At 34.5% G+C, this 20031-nt stretch overlaps 1 protein-coding gene across 1 annotated transcript in view; it reads left to right on the top strand.

Moving 5' to 3' along the window:
• The window catches only part of CCDC102B (coiled-coil domain containing 102B), a 147693-nt gene that overhangs the window by 105967 nt on the left and 21695 nt on the right, over positions 1-20031 (top strand). The gene's annotated exons all lie outside the window — the stretch shown is intronic.

The following is a 20031-nucleotide window of genomic DNA, read 5'->3' as shown; positions in this document are numbered from 1 at the left end:
ATCTTAATTGCATTTTCTAAAATATAACAAAATTATTTGAAGTCATTGTTGCAGTGAGGCAGCATTTACGTTAGCACTTCTCAGTCCAATAATATTTCATGTTCCTTAATATGGTTAATGAGTGGCCTTTTAATTCCTTTCATTATTTATTATCTTTCATATATCAAAATGTTTATGTATTTTTTTAGAACCATGTGGAAAAAAAAACCTTTATGGGTTTACACTCTCTGATACATTTCCATGAACTACGCAGCAACATGATCCACCTGAATTATTTCAGTAAAATTTTCTTCACTGTTGTTGTACACTTGAAATAATTTATATTGCCTGATCCTACAAATGCTGCATCTTTTTTTGCAATTGATCAAAAAAACATTTAGCAGCTTTGGAAAAGCAGCATACTTCTAATGAGTTATGAAGATTAATAGAGGTGTTCTGTCTTGAAAAGAATAAATGTACAAATGACTTTTTTAACAAAAATTTCAGATTTAAAATTGAATTTGTGAAATATAAGGAAAACTGAAGGTTCACATGTCCTATAAACAGAAAAAATAGATTATTATTAGATTATTAGAAAGGAAATAACTTTGTTTGCAGAAGTAACTTTGATGTGATGGTTGTAAATGACAGAAAATGGCAGTAAAGCAAATAGAAGAAGTGATGTGAATGGTTGATAACAGAAGTTGAAGATTATTTTAGTTAGAAATGCATGCATTATTTTTTAATCATCATCATGGTCAATCTTCGCGAACGAAGATTTGGGAAAGGTCATTACCCTTCGAGCCTGCGCAGTGGATTTTTTAGGTGAGACACAGTGTGCACTGAACTGAGCCCACCCTTTAATCCTAAGGTTCATCTGCCCGGGCCGAGCAAGCTCAGACAGTGGTAGTGAGGTCCTCAGGATGTAGGTTTGTTTAGAGTGACCTTCTCTTAGATGGATGGCCTTACAGGGCTGATGAGCTCCATCTGCTTGGAGGAGTTCCCTGACCGGGAATCGAACCCGGGCCACGGCAGTGAGAGGGCTGCATCCTAACCACTAGACCACCTAGAGTCCTATTTTTCTTTTTAATCATAATTTGCAGGAAATATATCTTTTCCAGAATAAAGTAGTATTCAAATTAAAGAGGATTGAATCTAGCTACTAAAGGAGTTTTTTGGGGGGTGTGTGGGACGGAGTGGGGTGTATGTAAGTCACTTTTTACATGTCTAAGCAGCTCTAGATGAATACCAGCTGTCTCTAGGGTGGCACTAACAGTTACTAACTAGCAATTGTCTAACAGGTAATAAGAAGTTGCATTTGTCATGTTGAACTCAACGCTAATATTTTCACATCTATCAAAAATAATAAAGAACAACAGATACATAACTTGACTATGCTGTCAAACTTAAATACAAATATAGTGATCTAGTCAAAGATGACGTTTGTGCCATGCCTGCAGATGCACATTTTTCCTTATAATTCTTGAAACTGGAATATTACTGGTTATAATGACATAAATTCCACAACCACTATAAGAAAAAGTTAATCATTAACTGGAATCACTTTCTGATAAATACACTTTTTAAAAGTACACAGATTCTAATGGATTAAGTACTTTCACTGAAATATTTCTTATCAAAAGTAGAAACATATGAATGCTTTTATTTTTTCTGTTATCAAGAAAACTTCTCATTGAATACCTGGATAATTCTAAGAAAAGAAGATTTAATTAGCCTAAAAGTTTGTGGAGAAATGTATAGTAGCCCTTCTGTCCAAGCCACTGAAGCCATTTATTAACACTTTTTTTCCAAAGGGCTTTTCCCCTTGTCCATTAATAAAGCTAATTTGTTAACTTTTAATATTCAGCATAGTTTTTACTGTTATTCTTAATTTTTCTGTCACTGGCATTTTGATGAGAAAAGTATATTATCATAGGTGCTTCACTCTAATTTGCATCAAACTAACTGAATTATTTGGTTTACTAGATATATTCCAGTTTATTACTAAGAAAAAAAATATTTAAATAGGTTTTGGGAAAAGAGGGATCAAACTCAAATTCCCTTACACATTCCGGTTTCTTTGTATTCAAGTCAATTAATAATTTCATGTAGAATACTGAGACAGTTCTTCTCATGGACAGAATCAAAGAATCTGTCCTCTTAGATGAGTAGCATTAGCCATGAAGTTCCTGTATACTCTTGCCCTGGATTTCAGTTTATTCATTACAGAATTAAATTATTCTGACACACGTGGTCTATCAATTTCACTTTACTTAGACATTTACTTTGTAACTTACAGTTTCATTAGGTAGAAAATGTAGGTTCAAACCCATTTAGACAGAGAAAGAACTTAATCTAGTTCTAACCTTCAAATAATGCATACTAATCATAATACAAGAGTTGACTTTCCAGGCCACCATAAAAGCACTATGCATTTTTCAATCTTTTAAGGGTAATGAATTGCCACCAAAGAATGATCTCCTGGTCAAGTGATCTGGATCTGTCAGTGGTGTATGGTCTGCTTTTTTGAATTACTCATGACAAGGAAAAAAACTTCTGATTATAATGAAACTTTTCAGAACTGAAATTTGTATTTGCAAGAAGTGACTCAAATTTGTTCTAACTTCATAGTTGTGCCCAAGTAGTGATATTTAGTGTGCATTTCACATAACTGATACTTACTCGTTCCCAAGGTGACATCGTATTTGGCATAAAAAGATAATATTGAGTTGTACAATGTATTCAGAATAGTTCAGGGTGTTTATGGATTCCGGTTCAGGTCCTTAGGATGAACTGTGTAGACATCAGTAACCATTGTTATTTCTCTATTTTAATGTGTATTTAACACATTATCTCATCTAGTTGACACGGTAATGGTGGGGTTTTTCCTGCTTTCTTATGGCAATTGCTGCTTTGGGATTACTAGGTTTGTTTGGTTTTTATCACATCCTTCATAAAACATTAAATACTGTGACTTTAGTTGCCAAGATTCAGCTGTAGTGCACACTGTCTGAGATTTCCAACCTCAATTTTTGTAGATCATTAGTTTCATGTAAATCTGCTCACTGCATATAAAGCCAATGTTGCTTTGCAGGTGATGTCATAAAAATTGAAACATAATTTATCCAAAATGCTGCAAGTTCATGGTTCTCTTACTTTTGTGTTCAAGATTTCCAAGTTCAATGTTTGTTCTCTACAGTACAGCTTGATTATACATGTTTTCTTCTTGTTTTGTTGTTATGAAACAGTGTTTCCAATAAATGGATTTTAGTGTCATTGCTCTAACACACCAATTTGTTAGTTCACTGATAAATGTCTTTTGCTCTTTGTTATTGTGAAGATAAAATGGTTATAAGTGCTAAGTGCTTTGAGAGCTTTGTCTATTCCAATACACTGTTTCATGGCTCTGAGAGTTCAAATTTTGGTAGTATGAACCTGTAGATCTAAGGATTACCTACAGTAACAGAAAACTTAATTGTATTTCTCTTTGCTTGAATATCTGTGTTTATCTCTTATTGTAGAAAACAGCATTGGTTATTGATACTTCTTTTTTCTGAAGAGACTACTTTGTCACACACCAAATTCTACCAGCTATTTTAGTCAGTTAATAATCCCAATCCACTTCCAGAAATTGTTGCAGCCTGGAACAAAATCAGAAAGTCCTATTTAGATCCAGGTTCAAGGCTAGGTTGGTACATGAAATCACTGATGATACAAATTCATTTATTTTCAGTCTTTTCCCTTGGTTTTACACTATCTTGCATCCTTCCTGTATGCCACTCCCTCCAGAAACCAGCATCGTTACCTGAACATATGTCTATTTCCATTATTTCATAGTGAAAAACCAGAACTCTGACGCCTTCATTAATTTCATTTAAATATTAATATTTCCATTAGCATTTTTTTGCCTGCATTTTTTTGGCAGGAAACAAAAGTGCCTCTATTTTAGTAAAGATAACACCAGAAAATATTTGCATTATAATGTACAATGTATAGAATTGGTGACTGGACTTGTTTAATTTATTTTATGGGGGAGGAGGTGTTGGTTTTTGTTGTTTGTTGAGAGGGTTTTTTTAATAGTTTCATCACGGTCCCTGGGACTACTGGTCTTAGCAAAAGATATGACATACGGAAAAATGGTAGCAGAGAAATTTTGAGAAAATACTTTTACTGCTGTCATTATATGGATAAATAAAGAATATTAAATGTAATTTTATTTTAAAAGGGATAATTTCAATGTGACACTGTCATGCTGTATCTGTTACCCCTCTTAGAAGAATCCTACTTGTTGGATATCTTTTTATGTGTGTGAGTAGTCCCTACCACTTAATCATCCATTGAACAAGATTAGTCATCAGTATTTCTTAATTGTTTTTAATAAACAAGAAGAGATTTTTTCTCTTTTTTTTGTTTTTTTTTTCTCCTTCTCCAGACTTCTTCCTTATTGGACTGATACTGCTTAAGTAAAAGAGGGCATATTTAGTATTTCAGGCTCTATTTGTTAGAAGATTCTGGTACAGGATTCTCCAAGAATTCTGTGAAAAGGAGTTCTGTCTTCAGTAGAAGTTGAAGCACATTGTGTCTAATTACTCTATGTTGTTACTCCAAGATGCTATCAAAGTCTATAAGACTTCTTGGTAAACATAAAAATTAGGCTATTTAAAGAAGGCAACTTTGTGAACATATTTCTCTAAAAAAACCCAGTTAACTGTTGCATAAAAGTAAATTCCATTCAGAATATTCAGGAGAAGTAACTAAGAATTAAACAGCAATTCTAGACTTAATTTTGAGAGGGGAGAAAAAGAGAAAGACTATATTTTTATAACATACCTTTAAATTACACATCACACTTTTTAATTTTCTGTTTAAATTCTGTTTATATCACTATTTTTCCTTTATGTGAAGTAAAGGCACTGTAAAATTTATAACATAAAATTAGATATATAAAATAAGGTGTTCAGTTTGTACAACAGATCTGACTATTCTTAGTAAATTATGGCTGCTATCTAAGCAAATCAGTACTCATGCCTTGTGTCTTTGGATAAATGCTATGCCCTTCAGGAATTAATAGGGAAGATTATAGATGTTCTGGAACTCTTGTAGATTTTAAATAATGAAATTATGTTTTCAAGATTTTTCAAACTAAATTAATTACAACTGATACAAATCTTGGCTTAAATCTGATAGTGTTTGGTCTTCAATCTCAAACATTGTACTTAATGTCTTCAGCAGTAACTAAGCTGTAAATGATTAATCATCTGCATTTATTCTTTTTTGTTATCAATCCAGTATATTTCTTTAAATCAGGCTGTAAATGTATACTATGTGAACAACTTATGCTGGAAAATAATCAATGTACCTAAATGCTCCTAAGAGTCTCTGTTGTAGAATACAGTATCATGTCCTATTTCTAATTAAAATATTTGGTAACAAAAATCAAACAGCATGCTGTGTTTCCCCACCATTTCAAAGTGATTAACAGTCATTACCTTTTCAGCAGTAGGAAAATTGAAAAATGAAGTTTTGTATTTTAGTCAGACCTAACTATTCCAGTTTTAGTAGCATTTTGGAATCACAGAATAATTTAGGCTGCAAAGGACCTAAGAACCACAGGACATCCTACCCAACCCTGTGCTCAAAGCAGAGTTGACTTCAATGTGATTGCTCAAAGATTCACCAAGTCAACTCATTGGATGTTTGCAGCAGCAGAGATGCCACAACCCCAAACAAGCTCTTTTGTTGGAAGATGTGTGCATTCAACAACAGACTTTATCCTGAACGCAATAGATGGTAAGCTTCTGAGACTAAGCTCAATACTAATGAATAAATGATTAGTAAATATTGTCTGAGGGAACAGACACAGCGTGCTTCTGAGATACCACCTATCTATATATTTGCAATAGTTCTATGGTAATAAAGCAAAGATAAGTTTTTGAGAGGATTCTGAAAGACTGAAAGAGGGTAAAAGAAATGACTAAATTCCTATCTTGGTTTAAGTAAGCATAATGCTGTTGACTTAGTCAAAGCAGTGCATTTTTATCTCAACCCAGGAACTTCCTTAAACCTTGGCAATTGTAATCTCAAACTTAGGGGTTTTTTGTTCAGTGGTTTTTCATCTACTTATTTTTTCATTTAATGTTACTTTTTATTTATTCAAGGTCTCTTAACTCTTATATAAATAATTTTTTTTCTCACTGTATTGGTTATGACAACTGTTGTTCATTTAAAGTTCTGAAAGTATGAATCATAGTCAGGTTTCCAAGTCCAGTGCTATAAAACATGAGCAAAAATCTTTGATAAAGTGAAAGAGGTGATTACATTATTTCCACAAGATATGAGAGTGAAATATAAGTTCCATTTTTTATATGATACCACATAAAGGGATTAGGGCTAATACTGTTTCTCTTACAGTCATGGAGAAGGACATTTGTCTCTAACATTGAGGGAAAGGGTAAGATACAAATGTGTCTGAACTGGAGCTAGAACAAGAGGTTAGATATACAATATCTTTGTATAGACTTTTCTGCGGTCAATGTGCGCTCTCGGTGCAAGCCAAAGTGAATTTGTCTCTCGGGGGGGGAAAAATTCTGAAGTCTGTGTTCCAAAAGAAACAATTACCTTGCAGTCAATATAAACAGACAACATTTCTGCAGCTGTCTAAATCATGGGTGTTTACTGTATCATTTTTCCCTGTAGTACAAGACTAAATGTTCCATCTGCAAAATGATTAAATGGATTTCATAGGTAAACATATTTGCCATTCCATTTTAATGAGTTACCCTTCATTAGAGACTGTCATTCAAAATTAATATGAGGAGCTATTACTGAGGTGTCTAAAATGAAGAACTGAATGTCATAGTACTCATTTTTCATAAGTACGAATGCTTTTGAAATGGGAATTGAACACTGATAGCAGATTGATGTAATACTTAGTTACATTTTATGTCAATTGCTCCTGTCAGTCAAAGTGTGAAAAACTAAAGGAGAAAATACAACAGAGGAAATATTCAAAGCAATAAGCACAAACAAAAGAATGTCCTTCTCTTGTCCATTTTGCTTCTAACGCTTCCACAAGCATGGACGAATGTTCTGGGTTCACTGTTTTTGGGTTTTTGTTTGGGTTTTGGGGGTTTTTTAGATAATAAAAACTCAAATTATTGACTACTGAATTAATTTGAATTTCAAGAGAAACAAATGGGCAATGAGCCTATATGAGCTTAGTGAGTTAGAAGACAATTTGTATATCACTGTTGGGACATGACCAATAGACATGTTTGACATTTATATGTCTCAGAGGAATGAGTCACATTTTATTCATTTAAAATTATTTAATTTCATTATAGTTTTTAAATAAAAATAATAATAAATTGTGTTTTAAAAGTGTTGAATCCCTTGCTATTATCACAAAATATGCAAGGCAGAGCACTGTATAACTCCTACATTTTAGGTTTTCTTCTGTCACTGTAACCTAATTACTAACGAGGTTAGTGATGGAAGGCTTTATAAGCCTACCTTTATTGCAAACCTGTTTGGCCTAATAACCACTTCCTAAAACCATTTGAACTTGTATGTAACATTTTGCATTTTTTTATCTCAGCTTGTTTTCTATAGCAAAATATTCTTGTGTTTACTTTGTACCATTGTTTGACAAGAAGTGAGTATAGACAGAAGAACAAAATATGCTGAGTTGGAAGGGACTCACAAGAATCACCAAGTCCAACCCTTAGCCCTGCACAGGACTATCCTCAAGATTCACAGCATGTGACTGAGAGTATCATCCAAATGCTTGAACTCTGTCAGGCTTGGTGCTGTGACCACTTTCCTGAGGAGCCTGTTCCAGTGCTCAATCACCCTCTAGGGGAAGAACCTTTTCCTAATATCCAACCTAAACGTCCCCTGACACAACTTCAGGCTATTCCCTTGGATTCTGTCACTGGTCACACAGAGAAGAGATCAGTGTCTGCCCCTCTTCTTCCCCTCAGGAGGAAGTTGTAACTGCAATGAGGACTCCCCTCAGTCTCCTCTTTTCCAGGCTGAACAGTCCAAGTGACCTCAGCTGCTCCTCATTTGGCTTCCTCTCAAGGCCCTTCACCATCTTCATTGCCCTCCTTTGGATGCTCTCTAATTGCCCTTGTTGAAAAGATACAACACGTAAAAAAAATAGGAATGTTATTGAAATGATGTTCTAAGACTTCCTTTCTTAACTTAAAGTCAGAAGACAAGGGCAAGTGCTTGATATAATTATTATCTCTGGTCTATATTTTACCTTACTCCTTCTCTTCCCTCCACCCACAGACTGAATATAGAAGAGGAAATATAGAGAATATAGGAATATATAGGGGAAAGGGTTTGGTTTTGTAGAATGGAATGTACATTTCATTACTTGATAATGGTTTCTAGGTTCAAACAAATAAAAAATTGGCACTACCTATTCTTAGGTAATCTTCGGTTCTTAATCTAAGTGTAGATTAATGGTAAAGCAAATCACAGATAAATGTGAATGGCTACAGTGACCATTCTGCTTAGTCTTAATCCATTGTCATTTTTTTTCCTTCCCCTACTTTACTTTTAAAAAAATACACATATAAAAGCTGTGTAAACATAAGTGATGAGAAAGGAAAACACTCAGCAGTATTTCCATCAGAATTTAAATATGCATTACTAAAGTGCTGATCCTTCCTGATTCTTGACAGAATTCATCAGAATAAGTTAAGATTGATCTAGTGAAAGTTTATTTCGGGAAATCGGAAAGATGAAAAATGTCCACTTAATAAAAGCACTGAACTGCTAATTTTAGTTACGTTCTGTTGGTTTCATAAAGCTGAAGCCACATGTTCACATCAGTATTCAATGAGCATATGTAACTGATGAGTAAAAATGTTATTTCTATTAAACATTCTTAATAAACCATAAAGACTAGATTGGAAAAATGACAGTTGTCCAATTTTAGCATAAATAAAGGAAAAGCATGAGAAAATTAAAGTAATCTAATAATCTTTATAGTGACAAATCAATTTTTTAAAATAAATTTTCATGAAGAAAAGCTAGTATTTTGCTGATAAGCTCCAATTTTCTGCATAATTATCTTTTAGGGAACAGTCACATTTTACTAAAATGACTAATTAACTCACTTTGCTGCTGTGCTAATAGCGAAGGAAGCAAAATAGCTGAATATTGATAGTATGAGTTTTTAATAAGAAAAAAAATTTAAATAATGTGTGCCCCATATTCCATAGCAGCAATTTAAATGCAAATGTACAATACAAAAATGGGCCCCCATTTTCACCCTACACAGAAGGGATATGCATTCTGGTAAAGAACACTTTTATTCAGGAACTGCTCTGAGAAAAGAGATGAGTTAATGAGGAGATATCTGTTGTTAAAACACAGTCGATGAGTTCATCAGGGGGAGATTTCAAGCAGAGTTATCCTCCTTGAAGTGAGAATTCAAAAGCACTAATCTCCAACAACCTAATTTCCTGAGTTCTTTGCTTCTCAACAATTGCAAAGTCCACTTGTCATTTGGAAAAAAACTGGGACTACAGATTGTTGGAGAACAAAAATCTTTTCTCTAGGAATGTAATAGATTGATATAATATTGGACTAATCAAGGTCTCATTGCTTCCAGCTCACTTCTCTGCCATAATATTCAGAATTTTGCTTTACTTAAGGAACAATGCATAGCACAAAGGGTGGCTACATTGAACGTAAAATAATGGTAAGAAATGGACTGACTGAAATTTTTGCTGAGAGAGAGAATCTGGAACAAATAGTAAAATAAAAGTAAAATGGAGATTTTTATCAGTCAATATTTTCCCCTGTCTAGTCAGAACTGGGTTTATCTTATGCACAGACCTGTGTGAATAAGAGCTCACACTAAAGAGGAAGGCTAGAATAACATGGTGCTTCAAGGTATATGTGATCAACAAATTAGAACTGTTTTATACATTATTTCAATATTCGTTTTCAGAACAGCACTTACCTTCTATAGAGAAAGACCTGACACCCAAATTTTACATCCAGCTAGATATTTCAACACTACTATCATATTTATAGCTTGATAACCTTACTTTGCTTTGGCATTTCTTATTTATAACTAGGCAGTCCTCTAAATAATTCATATTGAATATTTGCACTTGCAAAGTGGAGAAAGTTGAAAGACTATGAAAGAAAAATCTTTTTCTAGCATCTTCCAGTCATGCTTCCAGAATGATGAAGGGAAAAACAGATACTAAACTGACATTTGGGCATATTAGTAGATTTGGTGCTACATTGTGTATCAATAAGATATATAATCCCACAGTGTTAGTTGTGTCACTGCAAAGGTTGCTAACAAATAGTTTCCAAGTATGAAAATCTAGTATGGAAGCACTTGCATCAGAAGGCGAGCAAAATACAAAGAAATACTGGCTATGGAATTTTCAGATGGTATTTTAGATTTCTACTATTATTATTAGGTTCTGATTTTTTTTTTTAATGAAAAGGTGTCCTAGATTCACTTTCATTCTCACATTATGTCATCTCTCTAGCTGAGAGGAACTTTTCTTCTTTCTTTTATGCCTCGTTTTATTTCTATTACTCTTGTTCCTCTCTAATTAGAGTAACCAGTAATCTGAAAACTGTGGGGTTTCTATGTGTATTGAAGCAAGAACTGATGAAGGGACTTTCACACTGAATTTATAATGGGCATTATAAGAACCAATTTCTTCACAATGTTGCATTTTGCTATAATAGTTCATAGCTAAAAGTAGTGAGAAATTATTCATGTCAAAATTAGAATTAAAAATGAAACTTAAAACTGCAGAAAGCAAAGAAAGCAAGAATTTGACTTTCACAAAAAACTGTAACCAAGACTAGTCCTTTAGAAAGTTGGGTGAGGATAAGGATGGAAATTACACCAGAACTCAAAAAGTATTATGAATGGTTCCCGGGGCCAGAAGTATGATGAAATACAACATTTCAGATAAATAATGCTGATAATCAATGTAATCTTTTAACAGCAGCCTCAGACAGGATCATACTAAACATAATGTACTATTATATACTGTATGCCTGCCAATCAGCCCCACATCATTAGTTAAATAAGATTTATGTCTTTACAAACATATCTGGAAAGAAGTTTTTCACCATAATTTTAATTTCAATTATATAATTAGTAGCTACCCATATTCTTAAACAATACCTGTTCCTTAAAAATGTATTGTATTCAGAAATGTGAAATTTCCTGTGTTCTTGTCACTTTTTAACAGATCAGTGATGAGAATCTCCATCAGGAAATGATGAGTTGGGTCCCTGCTTTGCTTTATTCAGATTAGCTATTTACTATTCCATCTATAAAACTGAAAAAATTCCCAAATATTTGAACTCCTACTTCAGTGCATTTCTTCAGCCTCAGTTCTCTGGTAACCTTTTCTGTCTGTCAAATCATATTCCATGTGAGTATTCAAGTACAGGAGATCTCTTATTTTGCAAATAATAATTGTAATAAGATTTCAGGTATAGACAAGTGCTCATTTCTAGAACCATTGGTCATATTTTTAATTATCTCTAATGCAGCTGAGTTGCTTGCCAGCAAATTAATTGAATAAATAAAAAGAGACCTTTTCATATACTGGTACTTCATGAAGAGGATTGATCAGAGCTTTGGTTGTAGTTTACAATTTAACTATCAGCTTTAAGTAGAGGCCAGATTTTGAGAGATATTGTGGTGACTAAGAAAAAAACGAGAAATTCATGCTATGTCAACCTGTAGCCTTTCTTCAGTGAAAGATTAAGTTGTTGCGTCTGTTTTTGAGTTTGCATTTTTCTTACAGTGGGTCATCTTCCATCTTTCTTCATTTTAGCCTTTAGGAAAGTACTGATGAAGAGATTCGTTTGAGATACAGAAATAGATTATAGGTGGAAATATTTGCTATACAGGTCAAATGCTTTCAAATAATGTAAATGATCAAATCTATCAGCACTCTTTTCATTCTCCTTTCTTTTGATCAGTACATAGGCAAGAACCAATTCTTCTCCTGAGCTTTTTGGATTCAGAGTTTCTGTTTGAAAAAACAAATTGGAGGTTTTCTGTCCTATCATCTGTAGGAAACAAGGTTATGAAGGAAAACAAACTTGCATAACTTCATGACTCATACTTACTTGCAGTCAAAATATAACATGGCCTCCATAATCTGTCTGAGCTGTGCTGAAAATGACAGTGTATGAAATGTGAAGTTTTCAGAACAATGGAAGACTGTTTTCTTAGTGACTGATACCTAAGCTGATACCTTTGACGGCACATCTTCATGTAACACTTGTCATATGTTCTGAAATTTGATACAATTTGAGGTTAAAATGTAATTAATTTGTAAAGGAACTATCTATAACATACATTATATAACTTTCTCATAACTTTAATTCTATTTCAAAAGCTAAAGATCTTACTTAAACATTCACAGCACTAATGGGAAGTTAATCTACAACTGTTTTCGGAGATTTTGTTCTTTTTTTATGTAAGAGGTATCTAGAAGTCTTGTCAGAATGCAGCAATTATTTTTCTAGCAGTGTTGAGAAATTTACATGTGTAATATGTAGGCAACTGTTTGGACACATTAGGAAAAATCCATGGGAATATTTCATAAAGGTATACTTTTGTGTGTGAATGGACAACTTTTAGCTCTCTTAGACTGTGATATTTTGTTGACTTAATAAAGACTCTCAGATAGTGAGCAGTAGGCAGCCTTAAGTGGCTTGCAAAACCAGTTATTCTTCTTAAGTTTTCAGTTAACATTGGCTTAAATCCTTGTGATTTCCCACTATATAAACTCCAGAGTAATAATCTGTCATATGCTGGAGGTCATAATCAAACCCTGAGTACTGAAAAAAAAAGTTAAAAAAACTTACACATATGCAAAGTTTCTTTTTTTTTTTTTTAATTAAAAGTTTGATGACTTGGAATGTAGTGCTTATTTAGTTGTTTAAAATTAATATGAGCTGCAAATTCTTGCAATAAACAATGATTAAAATGTATGACTCAAAACTATGGCTGCTGGGTTGGCTTTTTTTAATTCTCAAGTATCAACTAAACAGAAAATTATGTGCTGTATGTAGTTGAGCACCATATAATTACTGTCAGGAGTGACACCACTCAGTCTTCTGAGTGACAAGGCTGGGCTTTGGGTTGTTGTTGTTTTTTTCTTCTACTGTTAGAGCTATGTGTATATATTAAACTGTCAGACTCCCTGATTAAGTTATTATTGTTGAGATTGCCTTCTTCAGACCCAAATGATTTTGGAATAACTGGGGTGCAGCCTTTTTGCTATGTTATTGTTAGGGTTTTTTGGTAACACCAAAACCAACAAACCCTCAGCCCCTTTCATTTCTGATGATGTTGTGGAAATATATTTGCATCCCATCATGGGAAAAGATTTTTGCATTTGTTGTATTGATCTTAGAAAAAAACATAAAACAACATACTGCAGGCTGCTTGACTAACTTCCGCTGTTGACATCCCCTAGTGATATCTTATGCTTCCAGAAAAGTTTCTAATTTCTTACTTGAATTTTTAATCTAATGTGAATACTAATGTGATTTGTGAAACACATTCCTGGAACAAAGATTAAACCTAGGCATAAACCCTTTTATGACAGGCCATTGAAGAAAGTCAGATTTTATTTAAGGTTATGTAAAAATATAAAGGAAATATCTTACAAAGCTCTTCATATTCAAGATTAAAAATGTTTTGAATAAACTTCATTGTAACATACACACATGCACAGAATACAGGGAAACAAAAAGCCTGAAAAACAGTTAAAAGCACTTCACCAAAGAAAGAATTATTGCAATTAAGTAACTTGTGAAGTTAATTACAGAATAAGTTATTTAAAGAGTTTAGGTGGATATTACTGTGTCCCTCACAAGAAGTGATTTCTCAAATGAGTTAATTGATGTTACAACTGTCAAGAAATACACGGATCCCAAAAGATCTTGACTTTGTCTCATTGAAGATTAATAGACACTTTTATCATAGAGTTACAGAATACCAGATTGGAAGGCACCTCAAAGATCATCTGATCCAAATTTTCTTGTTCAGAGCATGGTCTAGACAAGATGACCAGCTGAATCTTAGAAGAGTCCAATGTTAGGGAATCCACCACCTTCCTGGAGAGATTATTCTAATGGGAGATTATTGTTATTGTGAAAAATTTTCCTCTTGTGTCCAATTGGAATCTTGCCAGGATTAAGTTGCACTCATTGCCCCTTGTTTTTTCCAAGGAAGTCTCCATCTTTGTATCCACCCTTTAAATACTGGAACACAATGATAAGGTGTGCCCTAAGCCTTCTTTTCTTGAGGCTGAACAAACCAAGTTCTCTCAGCCTTTCCTCACATAATGGGATTCTCAGTCCTTTGATCATCTTTATGACCCTTCTGTGGACCCTCTCCAGCCCGTTCACATCTTTTTTTTATATCAGGGATCAAAACTGAGCACAGTATTCCAGATGTGGTCCAGTGCCAAGTAGAGTGGGATAATCACTTTCTTTCTGTAGGTAATGCCCTTGTTGATGCAGCCCAGCATCCTATTGTCTTTCTTTGCTGCTGCAGCACACTTTTCAGTCTTATTGAGGTTGTTTACCAAGATCCCCAGGGCAGTGGGAATCCGTATCAAAAGCCTTGGAGAAATCCAGGTAGATAAGATACTGCTTACCTCACATCAACCAAGCAGGTTACTTTGTTGTATAAGAAGATTGAGTCTGACAAGCATGATTTGCCCTTGGTGAACCCATGCTGACTTTCCCAACCACCTGATTCATCTGAGTTGGGAAAGCCTCCTGGAGGATTCATTCCATAACTGTCCTCAGGATTAAGACTGATGGGCCTATAAGCTCCAGGATGCTCCTTTAAACCATCTAAGCCCTCTTCTTTTCTTCTAGGATACTCTCTGATTTGCACAACTTTTCAAAGATCATGGAGGGTGGTCTCGCAATTACGTCAGCCAGCTCCCTTAACACTCTTGGGTAGATAATGTCAGGGATCATAAATTTTTAGGGGTCATGCTTGTGTAATAGCTCACACACCAACTGTTCCTTTGCTGATGGTGAGTCTGTGTTTTCATCAACCTGGATTTTTGTTCCCAAGTCAGGGGGTCTAATAGGAAAAGGTGAATGAAGTGTTGAGAACGTTTATCTTTCTACCTCTCCTTTTTAACATCAGTTATTTATTTCAACACCCAGAAGGATTTTTTCTAAGATCTTAAGGAAATTCCATCTTCTAGGTACTTTTTTATATCTCTTGGATATGTTATTCTTAGTCAAAACTTTTAGAAGTTTGTCACTAATAACAATCACATAAAAATGGAAAAGAATCCAAACAATAGCATGTAGTACTTACACGTATCTTATCTATTTAGATCTTGCCCCTTGTAATTCGGCATGAGTTCTGGATTTGTCTCAGGAGCTAATGAAGGGCAAAATACTCTGGCAGGAATCTGTCTGTATGGCAAGTACTGCTTATTTTTACCGCAAAGAATTGAAGTACCATCTTTATTTCTTGCCTACAGTATTTTTCATAGCATTGTTGACTACTCCTGATTATCCTAGATTGTCTGACTGAAATGAGATATTTATTTGCTCGTTGGCTCAGAACCTTCAGCAGTGTTTTGCTTCTCTGAAATTGGCACTAATACTGCCCATTGGCTTTGATAATTAAATTGTACACCTGCTCAAAAATAAGCACCAGATTGTTAATGATTCTTGGCCATCACACTGTCGGTAGTTTTCCAACAATATTTCTCTTCAAATTATCAGAACGTTTTTGTATTCCTCTAATTGTGACATTAACAGTTCTAACATTCTTCCATGGCAATATATGGGTAAAAGAGTAAGGGTCTGTATTCTAAATCAATAACACTGTAGCTGGAGTGGGGGACGCGCTGTAATGAGGGTTATTATTATCAAGGATTTATTTAATTAATAAGCTCATAATTACACTTTATAAGACATATTTAATTTTGGTTATTTCTACAAAGATATGACAGCTTTACATGTAACTAGAACACTGGAGGTTAAGAAATTATAGTAAATCAAAATTCATCATATCAAATTCTCTGAAAAAAATAATCTCTTATATTTAAATTTCTCTTTACTGAGTAACTATGAAGAGAACAGCAGAAGCAGAGTATAATGAAGAATAAACTATCCCATACATAAATGTTATTGATCAACATCTTTTTTAAGTAATAGGTGCTATCATATACTATCACTATTAACATATTAGAGCTTTATGAATAAGTCTTGTAAATTCCTTTACTAAATATGTTATTATGAGATTTATGAGCTTTGTGTTTCATGTAGAACCTTTCCACCAGGTCAGGGCTTCATTGCACAAAATGATTGTTGAAAAAACAAAGTACAAAACGGACTAATACAGTATATTAAAGCCTTTCCCTATCCCCAGTCTTTGAATTTATTATATTATTATAGTCTGATTCATTTCTAGAGACCAGAAGGGCAGAAAGAAGAGTCATTGGATACTTCCTGAGTGTTATATGAATTAGAGTGTTGTCTTCTGTTGTCATTCACTCTTTGCAAATCTGAATTCATTGTACAGTTGAAGTTTGGCTTCTAAGGGATTGTTCAATTTTTAAAATTTTTTTATGGTACCTTGCCTATAAAGGAATTTATGTTTACTTTCTTGTGAGCACAATTCTATCTCTCCTTCATAGCTGATTTTTTTATCTGATTACTTGTGGTCTGTACAATCACTAAAGCATGAACTGTTTTGCTCCCTATGGCATCGCATCCTGTTCAGTTGGGTCTCCATTGCTGGGCCTCCCAGACCTAGAAACAAAGATACAGCAGCATGTAAGCATGTCTGTCTGTTCCAAAGTGCCATCTGTGTGGTACTCTGAAGCTGGTTACTGCATCTGGCAGCAGTACTGCTTTTCCTGGGCTATGCCTTATTCTCACCTTGCAGAGCTGGAATCTCAAGAACTGGCGCTGCAGTGAGATGAGCATTACATTCAATAGGGTCATCTCCACAATATATTTTAACAGCTTCTGCTCAGACTACACATCTGCTGTACGGTCAAAGGCGAATTGATGAAACAGTCCATGCAAAACAGCATAACCAGTAACTCTTTCTCCATCTTTCATCACTTTTTATATGCCTTGACTGACTCCTGATGTCATACAGAGCACGAAGGAATCTTGACCTGTCCCAGGGGAAGTCTTACTGCTTTCTTCCTACTGATTTTTCATCTTTTTTTCTGGTTCAGTTTGTACTACCTGTCTCAAGGTTCTTCAAGCTCCAAACGAATAGAGAAAGGAAAATGTCCATTCAGATCGTATGCATCATTAGACTGTATTCATATCTGTAACAAAAAGATTTATACTGTAAATGGCACACTACTTAGACATCTTTCTATAATGTTCTTAGAGGTCATTGTTTTAAAGGAAGGCTTATCTGGTTGTATGCTGCATCAATCTGAACTTCTTTCTGTTTTGAAGCTGAGCCTCATTTTACCTGAGCAAAAAGTCCTGCGTAATCTACAGAAGAGAAACAAATTCTGTACAGAGACAAAACATAGTTGTGGGGTGTGGAGTTGAAGAGTAGATAACTTGCTTCCACAGTTCATGTATTTCACTAGCCTTATGTTAAAGTTACATTACATATATTCCCACTTTTACCAATAAAGTTTCCAGAAATAATTACCTACTATATTGTCTATATGATGAACACCTTTCTTATTTCCTTGTTGCTCTCTCCACTATATTGACATGGCCCTAATGTCTGCATTCTGATTTGTTTCATGCCTGTGATATCTCTTGAAGCCTGTGAATTTGCACCAAATCCTGTTCCCTTTACTTACATTCTGCCATTTTTACATTCTGCCATTTGCTTGTCCATTCTGCCATTTGCTTGTCCAAAGCTCCCCAGAATCTGTGATGTACACTGGAATCACACACCCTTCAAATAATCCTGTCTTTTACATGTTTGATACATGTTTAGCTGTTAGATTCCTCAGTTTTCCAACACATGCATTGAAGTCTTTCCCATTGGATTATATCTTGCCTGTTGTCATATTAAGGGTCTCAAGGGCAAGACTTATGAGGAGCAGCTGAGGTCACTTGGCTTGTTCAGCTTGAAAAAGAGAAGACTAAAGGGTACCCTCATCAAAGTCTTTGACATCCTCAAGAGGATCATGGAAGGGGGAGATGTTAATGTCTTTCTGGTGACCAGTGACAGGACACAAGGAAATGGAATGAATCGGCAACAGGGGAAAGTCGGACTGGACATTAGGAAAAGGTTCTTCCCTCAGAGGGTGATTGATCACTGGAACACCGGGGAAGTGGTTCTGTCATGAAGACTATCGGAGTTCAAGGAACATCTGGATGATACTCTTAGTCATGTATTTATATTTAGGTAGTATTGCAAGGAACAGGGAGTTGGACTCAATGGTCCTTATGGGCCCTTTCCCACTTGAGTTATGCTATGATTCTTTGTGACCTTGTTGATATTATTATTCCTTGTAGGTGGTGATAATAAAACTCAATATCAGGTCTTATTCATAGAATCACAGAATCGTAGAATTGTTTAATTGCCCTTTCTTCTGTGTTCTGACTTTCCCTAGAGTGACCCCTTACTCCAAGTTTCATGTCCCACAGCGTAAGAGCATGAAAAATTCTTACTTATTTAACTAAATGGGTTCCATTTTTTTAGGGAAAAAACAATTTAAATAGACTTGTGGCTACAACTAGTATTTCAGACAAACTTCCTTACATCTCCTCCAGTATTTTCCCTTGTGTAGTATGGGATGTTATGGTCTTTCATTTAATCTAAAGGCAGACTGGTGTAATCCGTGGTAGTAAAAAAACGTCCACACCCTCTCCAAAGCTTTAGTCTGAATCAAAATGGAGAGAATAATACTTCCTTCATCCCATCATAGGCCAAAGAAAAGAAAGTATGTAAGGGAAAATGAGTTTTGTTAATCCTGTAACTGGAAAAGCCAAGCTTATTCACTGCTTCTGATATTTTGCAGTTTAGCACAGTAATTTGCTACAGGGTCTGTGTTGACTACCATCCCTCTATTCCAATTATCAAAAACTTTTTTCTTTACTAATTATTGTCTAACACATTAGAGACTAAAAATGAAGTTTTTCTTCATGGTCAACATTTGATGCCTTTCCAAGCCTTGATTACCTAGATAGTCAATATATATAAACAAATCATGAGAAAAGGGTGTATAAAACTATTAAATCCAGGATTAAGGCAAAAAATAAAAATCTTTTCTCAAACAAATAGATTATTCCCAATCAGACTTTGGTAGAATTAATACATATTGTTCTAAAATGACTGATACTCTCTGAAGATTATGAGGAATTTTCACACTAGAAATATACTGGGTTGATCAACAAAGACATCTTGTATAGCTATTGCAGTGCCCAAAGAAGGCTACATTTTCAGACACAAAATCATTTTTGTCGGAAAACAAGTGACATGGTTACATCTCTGTGTTGGAAACATACTGTAACTTGTTTTGTTTATATGATGTTTACACTAAGTAATATACTAAGTAATAGAAAATTGAAAAATTTAAGAGATGTCTCATAAAATCTTTAAAAAACTCATGCTAATTATAGATATTGCTGGTGCTTAATTAATATTTTTGAAATTTTAAAAAATTACGTTTGGAGAAAATAGTTTCCAAGTATTTCACTTGTGCATGCATTTGAAATAACAATTTTTAAGTCAATTTAGTCTTCATGGGACTTAAATTTGAATTCTTGAACTGTAGAGTTTATTCAGTGTATTTACCTTTGGTTAATTTTTAACTCAGTATTGTTTCTAATCTTTTAGCCAGTGAGTGTCCCACTTCCCACTCCCTCCTTGCCAGTCTGAAGGCTACAGCTCTGGCACAGTATCTTGCCTGCACTAGCATGTGCTCCTTTCTCTACTGTGCAGTGGGACCAGATTTAGCACCAGTACATTCAGCCCAACAAGGAATTAAGTCTGGGAAAGAGTCAGCAGGCTGTCAAGATAATGGGGCGAGTGGGCCCCACTGTCCCTGGTAG

Source organism: Manacus candei, unplaced genomic scaffold (assembly GCF_025592945.1).
Source record: "Manacus candei isolate 608988 ecotype Guabito, Panama unplaced genomic scaffold, ASM2559294v1 h1tg000008l, whole genome shotgun sequence".
NCBI classification, from domain to species: Eukaryota; Metazoa; Chordata; class Aves; order Passeriformes; family Pipridae; genus Manacus; species Manacus candei.
This window is presented reverse-complemented; position numbering and strand designations above follow the sequence as displayed.